General features: G+C 38.7%; 1 protein-coding gene across 3 annotated transcripts in view; it reads left to right on the forward strand.

Annotated features, from left to right (window-relative positions):
* LOC136862801 (tumor suppressor candidate 2) overlaps positions 1-16,088 on the forward strand; it is a 70,974-nt gene that overhangs the window by 39,886 nt on the left and 15,000 nt on the right. The window contains exon 3 of one of the 3 annotated variants that reach the window (XR_010859066.2): positions 6,199-6,297. The exons of 1 other annotated variant lie outside the window; for it this stretch is intronic. The gene's annotated coding sequence lies outside the window, so the exon portion shown is untranslated. Of the gene's footprint in view, positions 1-6,198; positions 6,298-13,221; positions 13,333-16,088 lie in introns of all 3 variants that reach the window. One more of the 3 variants, XR_010859065.2, reaches the window with a different exon arrangement.

Raw genomic sequence — 16,088 nt, forward strand, 5'->3', positions numbered from 1 at the left:
GGGTGGCTTCAACGTCATGTCCCTGACTTCATTTCAACTGATGATTGGCCCAGTAGCAGTCCGGACCTGAACCCTTTGGACTACCGACTGTGGTCGTGCTTGAGGGCATTGTCTGCAAGAAGACACACCCCACCATTGGAAGATTAAAGCGTTCCTTATTGTCAGCAGTGGCGGATTTCCCTCTGGGTGTCCTCCGTTCCGCCATAGACGAGTGGCCACAAAGACTCAGAGCCTGTATCAGTGCCAAAGGTGACCATTTCGAAAAGTGATTGATGATTTGTGTAAAGAATGTCTGTAAGAACAACGTACTAACAGCAAATTAAAATAGTTCTCATAATATTTGCATTTTTCACTTTTTAAGTTGTAACACTATGTATGGCGAGACTGGGTAGATAAAGAGGGGCTGAACACTTTGGACTATGAAGACGTACTTCCAAGAGCTACCCTGTCAACAAGGAACAACACAGCTCCAACTGAAGCCTCTGAAGTACGGAATAAATTCAGAGAACTTTTTAATGAGTGAGTCACATTTCTGTTGGCGAGTGTATGTTAAAATAATTTGGTTGTGTTGAATGTGTATTAAAAAATGTAAAATGCCTCGTTTGAATTTTTTAATGCTTTTCTACTGCGGTAGTTGATTGTAAAATGAAGTTACAAATGTTCATTTCATAATTAATAATGCACTTTTGAATAAAGAAAAAAGGTGTTATGGAGTACCTCATTTCTACTTTAGTTAGGATTCCTAAACAAAATGTATCCACAGTTTTAAAAAAATAGCTTTTGAATATTCTATGAAAAAGTGGTACTTCATATAAATCACCTACTTATAATAGAGGGCCCTAAATGGCAAGAATAGAAAACAGTTTGCTTATTAGTTCCGCATTCTTTTGCCACTTCATTCCATAGTTTGTCCAGTTTGAATCTGTTATGATGATCCGCTGGTTCCAAATGGCATTTCTTTCGAAGACAGATGATATCAGCATTTATTTAAAATAGTCACCCATTGCAGAAACGAAACAGCAAAACACAAGTTACCGTATCAGGTTCAGATTGCTAGTTAGTGATCATTTATAGTGCCACAGAACATCTGTGTGGAAAGCAGATAGAAGAAGAGTGGGAGACTGGGTGACCTTGAAAGAATCACAGTCCGTATTACAAGATAGCCGGCGATGTGCCAGGCTCGAAAATCAAACGTGTTTGAGACCATGGATGTGGCGAGGATAGCAGCCAGCAGCGCAGCTATAAGCCAGGCTCCAGGTTAAAAGCACCGATTAAGATCCATTGGTTTGTTTCATCATCGCCTAACATCGAGCAGCGAGGCTTGGCAATGGCCGGCAGTGAGGTTGCAGCATAAACGTACCCTTAGAACTTTATAGCTAACAGGAAACAAATCTTCTGGTCATATTTATACTAAGTAGAAATATTTTTTTGCAGCTATCTGGCCCCCCAAAATAATTGTTTACTAATTCAGTAAATTAAAACATTTGATCATTGGTGATCTTAATGTTGGAACTTAATATTAATTTTGCTTTTATGAGCAATGTACTTTCTTTCAAATTCAGAGACTATTACCTAAAGGTAAAAGTACAGTAGAAGTCGGATAGTCCGGCACGTTCGGGAACGGTCCGGTGCCGGATTACCAAAAATGCCGGACCTTCGGGCGGTACCTCTTACTACGATATAGGTTAAGGCGTACAGCAAAAACAGCTGTAACACGGCGTTTTGCAGTAAAATGTTGATCAGCAGAATCATTAGTTTAATAACTTTAGCTCAAAATTAGGGTAGCACCAAATTTTCATTCAACACATTCAGTTTACATACATGTAACTGTACAATATTTTAGTGTGACAAAAAAACCTCGAATATCTTTTTGTTTTCAAGATTGTTATCGCTTGGCATGAATATTTCTGATGATATGTTAATCAATAAGTTGATTGGCATTATGATCAGTTTTACACTCAGCAAAAGTGATGAATTTATTTAGGGCCTCGGCGGCTTCTGCCCAGTTGATTCTCTCCTTTTCTTCCGTTTCCTCATCTGAGTCACTCTCTTCAAAATTGTGTATAGGTTGAGGGTTTAATACACTGGATAATGTCCTCGTTGGTTAGCTCCTGCTCGGTAGGTCCATTGTTATCCATTTGAATCCACTCTGCGAGTTCCTCTTCATATAAGTTATCCAAAGGATTGTTGTTGGTTACCCTTCTTACAACATCCAAAACTTCAGACACTGATTCGGGATGTTGTTCCTCCTCAACAGTCTGTGGTGTTGAATCAGATGTAGGATCCACAGTTCACCAAAGTTTTCCCCAGCACCGTTGTAAACTAACTTTTTTTACTTGAGCCCAGGACAGCGCGACAGCATAGACGGCATCTTGTACATTAAACTTTTTTTGAAATTCAGTTACATCACACTCAGCATTTAACAGGCTGCTAACAAAAGAACTCCTATAAAAACATTTAAAGTTCTGGATTACCCCTTGATCCATTGGCTGAATCAGTGACGTAACATTAGGCGGCAAATATATTTCCGGAAACTAACTCAGCTACTGGTGGATGTGCTTTACATTTGTCCAAAAGAAGGATGGCTTTGCTGTCTTCTGGTAGACCAAGGTTTTTGAAGCTTTCTCTGACTTGTGGCACAAAATGATGAAAGAACCAGTTTCTGAATAGGGTGGCAGTCATCCACGCATTTGATTGAGCGTCATAATGAACAGGCAAGTTCGTAACCTTTTTAAATATCCGAGGTTTTCTAGATTTACCAATTACAAAAGGAGTTATTTGGTGGCTTCCAAATGCATTAGCACATAGCAAAACTGTCAATCTTTGTTTTTTTAAAACCCTTTAGCCACCTTTTCACCTCCTGCAGCTAGAGTAGATGTTGATAAGCACCGCCATAGTAGGCCTGTTTCATCAGCATTGTAAATCTGATCAGTTGTTAGATTATTAACTGCGATTTTCTGCTGAATCTTGGTTTGCTGAAAGTGTGTTTCTGGTTACATCAAGTCTTCAAATTCCATGCCGAAACTTAAAGTTTCTGAGCCAACCATCAGAAAAATTGCATTCACGTTCTGCAACACCCAAGTCTTGTCCAAATTTCTTTGCCTTTTCAATAACCATTGACCCCATTACTGGCTTTCCTTCGGAGCATACTGCACTGAACCATTTGTACAATAAGCTGTCTACAGTAATTGTTCCAGGGTTGTTGGTTTTTTTTTTTTTTTTACAAGTTTGTCTGGAAGCCAGTTTTTTACCGAATGAGAAGCAAATTTCATTAGTTCATCTTTTTGTTTTTTTATGATGTAAATGGTTGATGAGCCAATATTAAATTCATTCAACAAAATATTTCTATTCTCACCTTTCTCCAGGCGTTTGATGATTTCCAGTTTCTGGTTGATGGTCAGAGTTACGTGCTTAAGTTACTCTCCTGATTTGGAACTTGAAGGTTTCAGTTTTGAGGATATTGTCACTGCTTAAATACCAAGAAAACTTCCACAGGGCACTTTGATATGTATGTTCACTACACTACTGCACTACTGTAATACGGATCCTAGATCGCAAGAAAAAATACTGTAGCGAAAAGTGCTCTCAATCAAAACAATGAACTGAACCTGTGTGTGGTGACAGTCAACAATGCTGATTGTGTCTAACAATAGCAGACGCGTAGTGGACACTTCCGGTTGTTTCCGAACCGCACCGTTCGCTTTAACTGTCACGAACGTAAAAAAAAAAATCATAAAATAATCCGGAATGGTGCCGGACCATCGGGCGTTCCGGACTGTTGGATGCCGGACTAATGGAATTCTATTGTAATAACCATATGAAATGAAATGTCATGTAGCTTTTAATGCCGGGATATCCCAGGACGGGTTTGGCTCGCCAGGTGCAGGTCTTTCTACTTGACACCTGTAGGCGACCTGCGCGTCGTGATGAGGATGAAATGATGATTGAAGACAACACATACACCCAGCCCCTGGGCCATTGGAATTAACCAATTAAAGTTAAAATCCCCGACCCGGCCGGGAATCGAACCCGGGACCCTCTGAACCGAAGGCCAGTACGCTGACCGTTCAGCCAACGAGTTGGACATAACCATATTAGAGCAAAGGAAAAATAATAATACCAAAAACTGTAGACTAGAGACTGCTACTTGTGAAAAAATCATTGGAAGCAGTTGAAAGGCATTCTAGATTTACTGCACATATTTTCAGCTTTATATAAAACATTTTGTGGATGGATGTGAAATGTAGATTCTTAGTTAATTTTGGAGGTCAGTGGATCTGACAGAAATACAGCATCACGAGGGATTATTTTGGCCTGTTTTAAAATTCAGTATTTAAAGTAACACAGGTCTATAAAAGGAAACTTTTGGGTGTTGAGATTTCAGCAGATGTCATAACACACCTGAATCACTTGGATTCATGAAACAAATACTTTTTCTGCTCTGTTTGCTCATAAATTTGAATTGAAATTTTAATTAGTTCGTGAAATATAGTCTTTACCATTATATTGTTGTTTCTTACTCCCAGAATTTTGAAAACCTAATAACAATGATACTCAAACTCTGGCACTTCATTGAAATAAGAAAAACGTTCAATAAAATTGTGCCTGATACAATGGGTTAGTTGTCAGAAAGCTGCACAATTGAGACTTGCAATAATGTGATTGAGTCTGATGTACGTACTGATGTGATATAGGCTGTTGTATATCCCACAGTAGTCCACAGTTGTACTGATACAGCACATCCCATGATGCCTTCTTACTAATGCCCCTAATTCTCACCTTGTTCCTCACCTATATCGCCAAGATTTTTAGGGAATTACTCAGTGTGAGACTGTAAAAAATATTTCAAACCCATGTTGCAACCAGACTGAACTGTACTAATATAGTACTATTCACTTTTTCCATTACAGAGTCATTGTTTCTAAGAAATGTATTGCTGACATTCTGGAGACCAGTTTAGGTCTCTGAATGGTGCTCATTGTAGTTTATCTTTTGGTCCTTTTAACAGTTTCCTTGTAATATAATATGGAATTTCTCATGTAGGTTGTTCGAGTAGTCTCCTTCCTTATGTATGTTCTTCACAGTCTGCTATATTAAGCTTAATTCGTAATGTTTGTTGCTCTCTGTTATTCCATTCTTGTAGAAAGCCTGAGAATTGTGTACTCTGCTCAGGAGCCCTTTTCATAAGATTTAAGCCCTTGCACACCTTCCACCCATACTCTCTGTACTAGATATACTCTTTTTACAGTTTGCCTTTTGTCGCACTAACACAGATAGGTCTTATGGCAGCGATGGGATAGGAAAGGGCTAGGAGTGTGAAGGAAGCGGCTGTGGCCTTAATTAAGTTACAGCGCCACCATTTGTTTGGTGTGAAAATGGGAAACCATGGGAAACCATCTTCAAGGCTGTTGACAGTGGGGTTTGAATTCCCAAATGCAAGCTCAAAGCTACGCGATCCTAACCGTACAGCCAACTAACTCGGTAGATGATAATTTAAATTCAGCTCTAGTTATCCGAAGAGTTCAGGTAAACTTGATTCATAGTCAAAATTACCATTATTTTATTTTTATTTTTTTTCCGCTAGAGGACATGGTTAGCACTGTAGTTTAGTTTTTTACTTTCCACCCAGGTAGCTGATGAATCTCAGCTGATACTGGGGGTTGAATATTCACCTGAAATATCATGTGGCATTAGAAATGGCATCTGGTCTTCAACCCCAGGCTAAAATCCTAAAAGCCAAGAAGTCTTCAGTGATCCCAGAAATAATGGGAACAAACTGAAGAAATACTTAACATCCTTGAGATTTTTGAAAATCTTTCCTTGCACAGTACATGAACAAAACTAGCATTCATTGGAGTGATTTCTCTTTTTCTGTGCCTCATCATGGGTTTTCTGAAATGAACTCATTTCTTGCATTTTGTCAACTGTCCAATCTTTACACAGTACAGCTAATTTTGGCTGATGCCATCTCAAGTTATTAAAAAAAAACTGATTATGTGGATTTAAGAACAAATTAAAGGATAATGCACGAATAAATATTTGAGAACAAGAAAGGTTAAACAATACAGTACATCCCTAGGTTGTTAGATATGAGCAAACATTACTGAGTTTTAAAAGGCACAAATTTAAAATTGAAAGAAATTACCAAATTTAAAAAGAATTTTAATTTTAAAGAAATGATCTGTCTTTTGTTTTCAGATAGAGCCTCATTTATGAGCGCTAATGTTGCGCTATCTTCTAAAGTAAATTTGTCTCATCGAGGTGGTGCGGCTCTTTTCAGGCACAGCCCCAATGGAGGTGAGCTGCATATACCATTTTAACCACATACCTGCCCTTGATGGACAGCAGCTAATGGTGCTAACCATTACGCTACAGAGGTGGACACACAATTTTCTAAAAAGTGTTGTATCAGTCTACGTAGCTTCTGTTTGCTGTTTTCCTCAACGTGGACATCCTGGTACGGGTTCACTCATAATTTCAACAATTCGAATATGGGTTAGTTAAAAAATTTTCATCGCTGTTCATCCATTCTAGAACCTCGCTTTCATTCATGTTGTGTATCTGCCTTTATTTCAGCCATTTAATTGGGCACCCAGTAAACTAAGTGTCTTATAGTAGTTTTATTTGAAATCTCCACTATGATTCCTTCACCTTTTGTAGGAGCATCTAAAGCAGGCAACAACTATATATTTTTTTGTCAGTCATTGTAAAATGCTCAGATTCTGTCGCATTTTAACTCCTCCTCATCAAAATTAAGATTATTTTGGAAGGCAAGCCCTTTTTCTTGTAGTATTTCTTGGTCTTGGGAGCAACATAAATCCAGGTGGATTTCTTGGTTTACGTATTAAACGGGCCATGCAGAGGTGATATTTTAAAACTCTAGTCTTAGCAGACTTGCTTGTTACAAGTAGCTTCAGTTTATGGTCTTCACTTGCATTTGATGCAGCAAAAACTATCAACTTCTCTTTAGATTTCTTATGGTTCAGGCCAGCCTTTTCTTCCCTTGAGGCTAAAGTTTTAGATGGAAGTATTTAATAACTTAGGCTGTTTTGTCACATTTGTACAGTTGTTTGGGAGCATCTTCTTCTATTATTTGCTTCACTCTTTCACAGAATTGTGTAACAGTCTTCTTTTTTTATTTTTCACCACAAACTACAACTTGCTGTGTGCCATACTGCTTCTTCACCTGTCCAACCATTCTGAACATGCAGTAAAATCTTCCTCCCTTTCCTTTCACTCATCCCTAAAAAACAACACATTTTCTTGCAGAATAGGCCCTGAAATTGGACTTTCCCTTGGTTTTCTTTGTGTGAACCTAATGAATAAAGCTTCACTCATTTTGCAAGTTTTTTAAATTTTTTTGCTTTTATGAAGTCCCTCGAAGGCTACCAGTTTCACATTCAAAGGCACAATCTTCCACTTCCTATCGCTGCTCGTTATTGCAGTTATCACAAGCAAAGTAAGAAATTTAAGGAGTAACTTACAGGTGTGCACAGTACTGTTTGCAATAACTGTCAGTTCAGTTTATATTCAGTTACTGCAGTTGTTGAGTTGGGATTATATTTCTCAGGAAGTCATAAATGTGATGGATGAACAATCTAATTAGTGAAGTGACGAACAAAGAAATAGCATGTGAACTCCTCAGAAATCAGCTTAAAGGTATTTGTTAGTCTATAGTAGTGGTGTGGGGGCAGGGTTCTTTATGTATGTACATTGTAAACAACAAATGTAAATGTCAGAAATGTATAAGTGGGGTTTTACTGTATTTTTCAATTCATTTCAGTTCAATTTTTCTGAAGACCAGCTTGAATTTCAAGGAGCCTTGAACTACCAGGGTGACCGAGCTCGATAGCTGCAGTCGCTTAAGTGCGGCCAGTATCCAGTATTCGGGAGATAGAGGGTTCAAACCCCACTGTCGGCAGCCCTGAAGATGGTTTTCAGTGGTTTCCCATTTTCACGCCACCTTAAGGCCACGGCCGCTTCCTTCCTACTCCTAGCCCTTTCCTGTCCCACCGTTGCCATATAAGACTTATCTATGTCGGTGCGATATAAAGCAGCTTGTAAAAAAAGAAAAAAAGAACTACCAAGGTTTGAATTATCAATGCTCTACTGTATTTGGCATCCAGTATGAAAAAGAGCTTGTCCTGATTTTTAACTTAGTACAAAAATACACATGCTTTCTTAATGAAGCTTGTGCTATTTTGTATCTCACAAGAACATGTCTACCATATATCTAACAGAACTCATCAACACAACCTCTTCAAGGTATGAAACTACATCTCATTTTGAACATGAGTATTCTGTACTTTTGTACAGTTGTTTGGGAGTAAGTTTTTCCCTAATACCCAGCACTGTCTTTTCCAGTAATTTGTCTCAGTTGCTCATCTGTCACCAGTATGGTAAATATTGTGACTCATTTCAAAGGTTGTTGTCTACGAAGACAACAGTGTGTGAAGATGTGAGGTTGGTCCTTATCCTTATGTTTTTCTCTTTTGTCCTCTTCCCTCCTATCTGTTGGTCCCCCAGTCTACACTTGACTGTCATTTTGCTTTTCGTTTTGTGTATTCATGCCCTCCTTTATAGCTTCCTATCTTTGATATATTGGTTGTCTTGCGTGTTCCATTTCCTTTTCTCAGTCTCAGTGATGCCATTGTTTCTGTCTTCTGTTCCTAGCATAGTAGGTTCAATCCTGGCTGAAGTCGGTTGCATTTGAGGGCATTTCTGTGCTACAATTCTGTGTCATTGGCTTCTAGCTCACTAAAGAACCCCCGTGGTAAAAAAAAAAAAACTCTTGACACGTTGGTATCTCTTAAAATATTTCAGTGTCCGAGTAAGAGAAGGGGCTAACCCACAAAAATTCAGTGCTTAATGCTGGTATCTCTTAACAATCCTGTGCACTACTTGTGGGTTCAATTCTGACATATTCAAGCTCCGAAGATCGCATGTCTCAACAAGACACAGCACTGCCATATTTCGACACGGCAAGGGACATCAGCTAGTGAGCAACAAACGTTTAAATGACTGGGGCAGGTAGTCAGGAGTTCGTGGAACTAACAGGATCTATCGTAAAATACTTTCACTCATAGTGGGCTCACAGGCTACAGCTGTCTCAGGCTTTCTTTACCTGGGAGCTAATATCTGGTCGGGGCCACACCGACTCCTTATCTCTACACAATGGTACAAAATTCTCTCTGACAGAAATAACACAGCCAACACATTCACGTGCATAATCACAGGCTGGCTTATTAATACACATATAAATCAGGACTCCCAGTAAAACACTATGGCTTCATAGCCTTTTTCTTATCATTTCAGCCCCATCAACATCTCATGGCAATTCTAGCCTTTCACATAAAATATCCTTGGTTTGATACCCGTTACATTCCTGAACTTGCCTGCCACCAAAGTTGAAGACCCTGCTCTGTATTCAATGGTGAATATAACTCCACCATACAACTCCTTACAGCTGAAAAATTCATGCTTCATGCATAGAAAACATCCTGATCTAATGCTGTCTCTAATCTACTCCGTATAATCTCGCGTCGCTGAAGTCGCACAGGCCATTTGATACTGTGAAGAGTCTGCCCAACATCTCTATCAAAATCAACTCGTACAAGAATACAATACTATTAATATAAAAACACACACCTATGCATAACCTATTCTATCCCTTGTTCCCATCTAATTGAAATATAAACACTTAGCTCGGGGCTTAAACATGCATTGCAGCCCTGAATGTATTTAACTTCACTAAAACAAAGCAAATGCCGCACTGGCTTACATTTAATAATTAACTGACTTGAGAAAAACCTTTACTAGTGTATACATGCTTATAGAACTTAAGGACTTAGCAGCCATCTCTCCACCAGCGATGAATCACATGGCCGCTATGTCATGCATGGTTAGCACATGGTAACAGCACTCAGCACGGGGTTAAAGGTCCTCGCCTAGAGTCCTGGACACGCCATGGTTGTCATCTGCGTGATCATGGAATCGTCTTGAATAGTGATATATTTCAGAACATCTGCTTCTCCGCTTAGCGTGATCGTACACAGGAGTTCAACCTTAGTTTTGGACTACCGTTGACTATAGCCTCCGCACAAATTTTAGTCCCGATATGTATGTCATTAATTATGGGAGCTAGCCCAGTTGAAATCAGTCCTTCACAGCAGTTAAACTTCGCATGGCTCGTACACGTTACTGTCACAGTCCGCGTGTGCGTTATAAATTTTTGTGTTACTTGATATTGTTATTAGCTCTTGTGAGCTAACTGACTGCGATTGAATGATTGTCTTACTATAGTTTCTAATACAATCATGAATTATGCCATAGTACACTTGGCGTTTCAAAACAATGAATGAGTATCAAACGAGAAATTGACTATTGATGAGTTTCTGTAACACAACTGAGCAGACTGAAACAAGCTCCCTTAACTAGTGCAAAACTAATTATTTTTACATATTTTTCTACGCTTATGTATGAAATGATGGTCTGTACAGAGTAGCTATGTGGCTGTGTGTTAAAAAATACAAGATTTCCTTTACTTGTCCCATCTAAATACATGTATGCATTTTAACATATGAAATAGGTTTCCAATTTTTCTTTACCTTCGGCAGCCTTGAAAATGGTTTTCCGTGGTTTCCCATTTCCACACCCAGCAAATGCTGGGGATTACCTTAATTGAGGCAGTGGCTGCTACCTTACCTTCCCTTCCATTGCTGAAAACCATTTGTGTTAGTGTGAGTTTAATCACTAGAAAAAAGAATCTTTTACATTGTTTGGTATAATTACATTTTTAGGTGTAAATTCATCCTTTATTTAATCTAAGTAACGCACAATAACTTGGTGACAGTTTGCTAAAATATTCTGTGATATAACTTAGAATATATGGTGCATTTTTTCTCTCCACCTCTGCATAATGGACTGTTTTCCACTGTCACCTTTATCACAGACATCCAGAATGGCACTTGCTGTACTAACAGGGCTAGAATGGGAAGATGTATCCATGTGATTCTGCATAAAATTTAAATTGCCAGATTTAATCACATTTTAATTTTTTTAGTTCCTTGTAAGTTCATTACATAATCCGGTTTTTAACGCAGCAAGTTATTTGTAGCGATTCTTGTCCAAATCTGAGCAGTCATAAAATGCACACATATTGGTTGTTGATATACATACCCAACAGCAAGTAGATTGTGCTTCATGTTTTTCATGATATAGAGTGTTCAAATAAAGAATGAGCATTTAGTATTGTATTGTATTGTATAAGTTCTTTGCAGGTACACTTTCCTCAGAAACAATTGAACCTAGGGATATGTTCGTTGTTGTGTATCCACAGGGTTTGTATCTATATGGAATTAAAAGTAAGCCTGATGAAATATTAAATTTGAGGAACATAAAATACCACACGTTCATCACTCCTGTTTGCTGAAATCACTGATGTATCCAATTCCATCATGCATATTAACTTGGCCCATTCAAAGTGTTTGCTCCTGTGGATATGAATACCTTGATATTGAATGCCATTTCAATTGCCTGTTTTAACTTGAATGGGTTCTTGGCCTTTCAAATGGAAAGTGGAATTCTGCTTTTCCTGTAGAATCAAGCTTGTGTTTTACTTTGATTGTTAGTAGCTTTGAGAAAATACCTATGAAGTATGGTAGATTAATATTATACTACCTGGCGAGTTGGCCATGCGCGTAGAGGCGCGCGGCTGTGAGCTGGCATCCGGGAGATAATAGGTTTGAATCCCACTATCGGCAGCCCTGGAAATGGTTTTCCGTGTTTTCCCATTTTCACACCAGGCAAATGCTGGGGCTGTACCTTAATTAAGGCCACGGCCGCTTCCTTCCAACTCCTAGGCCTTTCCTATCCCATCGTCGCCATAAGACCTATCTGTGTCGGTGCAACGTAAAGCCCCTAGCAAAAAAAAATTATACTAGGCATTCCGAACCTAGCACAACGTATGCTCCACCAGACCCAGCCTTCACAACATGTTGAACAACATGGCAGACTTGCCAAAGCAGCACATAAGGGGAGCCGGCGTCAATAGCTACTTGACTGAAAACTGACCTGCTTTCACAGGATATGTTGAAAGTTTCACAATTTTCTTCCAGGTACAAGTTGCAGCGATGCAGAAAGTTCTGGAAAGCACTTTGCAGTTAATATTACCGAGCTAGAGGCTATACAGTTGGGTCTTGTAGCTATCAGCTTGCATTCAGGAGATAGTGGGTTCGAACCCCACTTCAGCAGAACTGAAAATAGTTCTCCGTGGTTTCCCATTTTCACACCAGGCAAATGCTGGGGCTGTACCTTAAGGCTACAGCTGCTTCCTTCACACTCCCAGGCCTTTGCTATCCCATCATCACCATAAGACCTATCTGTGTCAGTGCAACGTAAAGCAAAAAAATGTAAATATTCAAGTTATTCTCAATATCATTCTTGTGCCTAGCAAAACCGCTATGTGGTAATATTTTGCCTTAGAACTTTGACCAGAAAGGTTCTCTTATCTAAGGCTCAGTATTGCATGAATTATATCAATGAATTTTCATTCTGTGGGTCAGTATTTCTCCTCTCAACATTGTCACATAGTGAAATTTCGAGGCGCAACGACAATATAATGTTTCTGATCTCTTCCCTGAGAGCCTGATGAGTACACAGGTAGTTCCTATAAACATTCGGTTTAAAGTCACCCCAAAAGGGGCCAACATCTGTGGGTAATTACCCATTCATCGAAAATATCACGAACAGCTTGTAGTGAATATGCCGATTGATGTGTGAACTGTTGCACAGTCCTGTTGGAAGTAAGCATTCTGTTTTTCTTCTGTGAGCATTTCACCTGATGCCCACAAAATATCATATGAAATAATCTTCATGTTGATCCATATTGATGAACAATTACAATTAGAATGAAAAAGAATATCCCCCTGAACAATTCACTTTGTGACCATATAAACACCACACTGTGTAGAACTAGTTTTGATCTTAAAACCTAGGTCATCTTCAGCCACATGATCTAAAATTGACAAATATATTAAAAAATTGTGTTCCTTAAAACTGTTATGAAACTGTTTTAAAATGTAATGGTACATGTTTTATTAAAACTTGATTTATTCCATAAAGAACATAAAAAATTCAGATCTTTCACATTAAAATTATGTCCATTTGACGTCTCATAATATGTTAATATTGTAATGAATGTTGTGATTTTTATCTCGTCAGGTAATGCATCTTGTTGAATCATGGGAAACATAATTTGGTAAAGATGATTTGTTCATACCGCGGAACTTGTTGGACAGCTGAGATGCCTGAAAGAAAGTTAAAGGAAATAAGGTAAATAAAACTTATGAACTAATGGTTTGAAGAATAAAACAGGTTAAAAATATAATATTATTCATGAGGCTCACCCCATTTAAAGCACAAACAACCAGATGTAATCAGTATCGTAACGTAAATCACAACAGTCTAAGTAAGAGCAAGTGCTAACAGAAGGAAGAGGGATGAAGCGGCAAGGGAGAGAGGGGAGGTACATGTTTGTGCCTTAGGTGGAGCTGGCCGGTATAATGAAGTGGTAGGTTTCAGGGAGAGTAAATGGAAATTATTATATTGATGAGGATTACAATTTCTATTTGTTCCATATTCATCAAATATGGGGTCTCCCTTATAAACTCAGACCGAATGCATGGTGTTTGTTCTCTGCGCTTTGGCAGCTGCCTCGGCTGAACTTATGAAAACAGATATCGTGCAATAGTTGGTAGGATTAAGAATTGCGTTGCTCATTTGAGAGACCCACAAGTCTAAGCAATGCATCCATTATTTCTGATAACTACTCGGGCCAGCATTAGCTTGAAGCTCCCTTCCACTGAATTGCCTGTTTTTAAAGGAGATTTGACAAAATACTTGAGTTTCAAGAACATCTTTCAAAGCTTAGTTATTAACAATACCCGCATTGACAATGTGGAAAGACTACACTACCTATTGTCGTCTCTTCAAGGCAAACCTAGGGATTTGTTAGATAACCTAGCCGTATGTGCTGATAATTTCACTGTTGCTTGGAATTTAATTGATGAAAGGTACAATAAGAAACGCTTGATTGTTACACAGCACGTAAAACATTTGCTCAATCTCCATAATTGTACTTGTGGATCTTCCGTAGAATATCGCAAATTGATAAGCCAAGTAAAATCTAACCTTAGTGCTATTGACAATTTGGAAGGTAATGTTCCACTTCATGAAATTCTGCTGCAGCAATTGATTCTAAATAAGATCAAGTCCAACCATAGAAGTGAATGGGAAAACAAATTTGCGTCCACTGATATTCCCACAGTAAATAATTTAATTGATTTCTTGGAAAGAAAATGTCAAACATCAGAGCTAACAGAATACAAGAAACCTGTTATTGAGCAAAAACAAGAGTTAAAATCCAACCTAAAAGCACTTCACATTACCAACAACAGCACTTCTTTGAGTTGTAGGTTTTGCAAGATTGATAATCACAGCATTTCTGATTGTAGAAAGTTCAAACAAGCAAATATTGATAATCGACGCAAGTTTGTGAGGGAAAATAAACTTTGTTATCTTTGTTTTTCTGTGTCTCATGTTTCTAAACAGTGTAAGCAAAACAAGTGCCCCCAGTGTAATGGCCCCCACAACTTATTGGTTCACAAGGAACAAACAAGTCACAATAATAGCAATAAGCTACAAGTTCTGCAATTGTTTCACCCACTGCTATGAAGGTTGTTTCAGGACTAGGTTCTAATGTTTTGCTGAGCACAGCGTGTGTAGGAGTAAAAGATAGCTCAGGAGAGATTGTACTAGTTAAAGCTTTGTTAGACTCTGTGAGTCAGTTATCCTTTGTGACTTCTGATCTTGTCAAAAAGCTTGGTATCCATACAAGGGCTTGTCGTGTACCTATTGTTAGTATAGGCAATGTTTATGTCTCCCGTAAGCTCCACATGTAACCTTGTTTTCTTCTCTAATTTATCAGATTATACATTGAAGTTGAACTGTGCAGTCATGAACACAATCACAAGTCCACTTCCTGCGCAGGAAATTGATTGTTCCAATTGGGTTATTCCTCATGATATTACTTTGAGTGATAGGACATTTGATCAGCCCTCTACTATTGATATTTTGCTAGATGCTGATGTCTACTACAAAATTGTGTCTTCTAATATTTTGCGTAAGAAGGGTTATCCCGTCTTATTAGATACCGAATTTGGTTGGTTGCTGTCAGGCACTTTCCCTGAGTCGTGCATTTAAGAATAATGCCAAGGCTCGTCGTGCCAATCTTATAAAACTTGATTCTATTGACACTAAACTCCAAAGTTTCTGGGGGCTTGAACTTCATCCACCAGTTCTTACTCCTGAAGAAAGGGCTTGTAAAGAACACTTTGTGAATAGTGTTCAAAGAGATGATTCTGGTAGGTTTGTTGTCAAACTTCCTATTCGTGCTGAGTTGCCACCTGTAGCTGAGTCTAAGCATAATGCTGTTAGAGGGCTCAAACAGGTTGACATTAAATTTGCTAGCCTTCCAGACTCGAAAAGGAAGTATGTCGATTTCATGCGTGAATACAGTGAAATGGGTCACATGGAAATTGCACCTCCAGAAACCTCTAACTCTGCTGTCCATTGTTTTAAGGTTCAGAACGTATTTTGTTGCTCGTACAGCTGACATTGCTAAGATGTACAGATGTATGCTAATTCATCCTGACCACAGAAATCTTCAGAAAATTGTTTGGCGTGAATCTACTGATGAAGAAATCAAGGACTACCATCTTAGGTAAAAGTTCCGCCCCTTTTCTTGCTACGAGATGTCTAGTTCAACTTGCTGATGAACACAAGGACTCTCGCCCCACTGCATCAAAGATCATTCGCTCTTGTTTTTATGTTGATGACCTGCTAACAGGTACTAGTTCAGTTGAAGCTAAGGAGCTTCAATCAGAAATCTCTTCTGTGCTTGATAGTGCACATTTTCATCTTAGAAAGTGGACGACGAATTGTCCAGAAGCTGTTGCCAATGTCCCTGTAGAGGATAGGGAAATGTTGTCACCTTGTAACTTCACTAAGGATGAAGCTATTAAAACATG

Source organism: Anabrus simplex, chromosome 2 (genome assembly GCF_040414725.1).
Source record: "Anabrus simplex isolate iqAnaSimp1 chromosome 2, ASM4041472v1, whole genome shotgun sequence".
NCBI classification, from domain to species: Eukaryota; Metazoa; Arthropoda; class Insecta; order Orthoptera; family Tettigoniidae; genus Anabrus; species Anabrus simplex.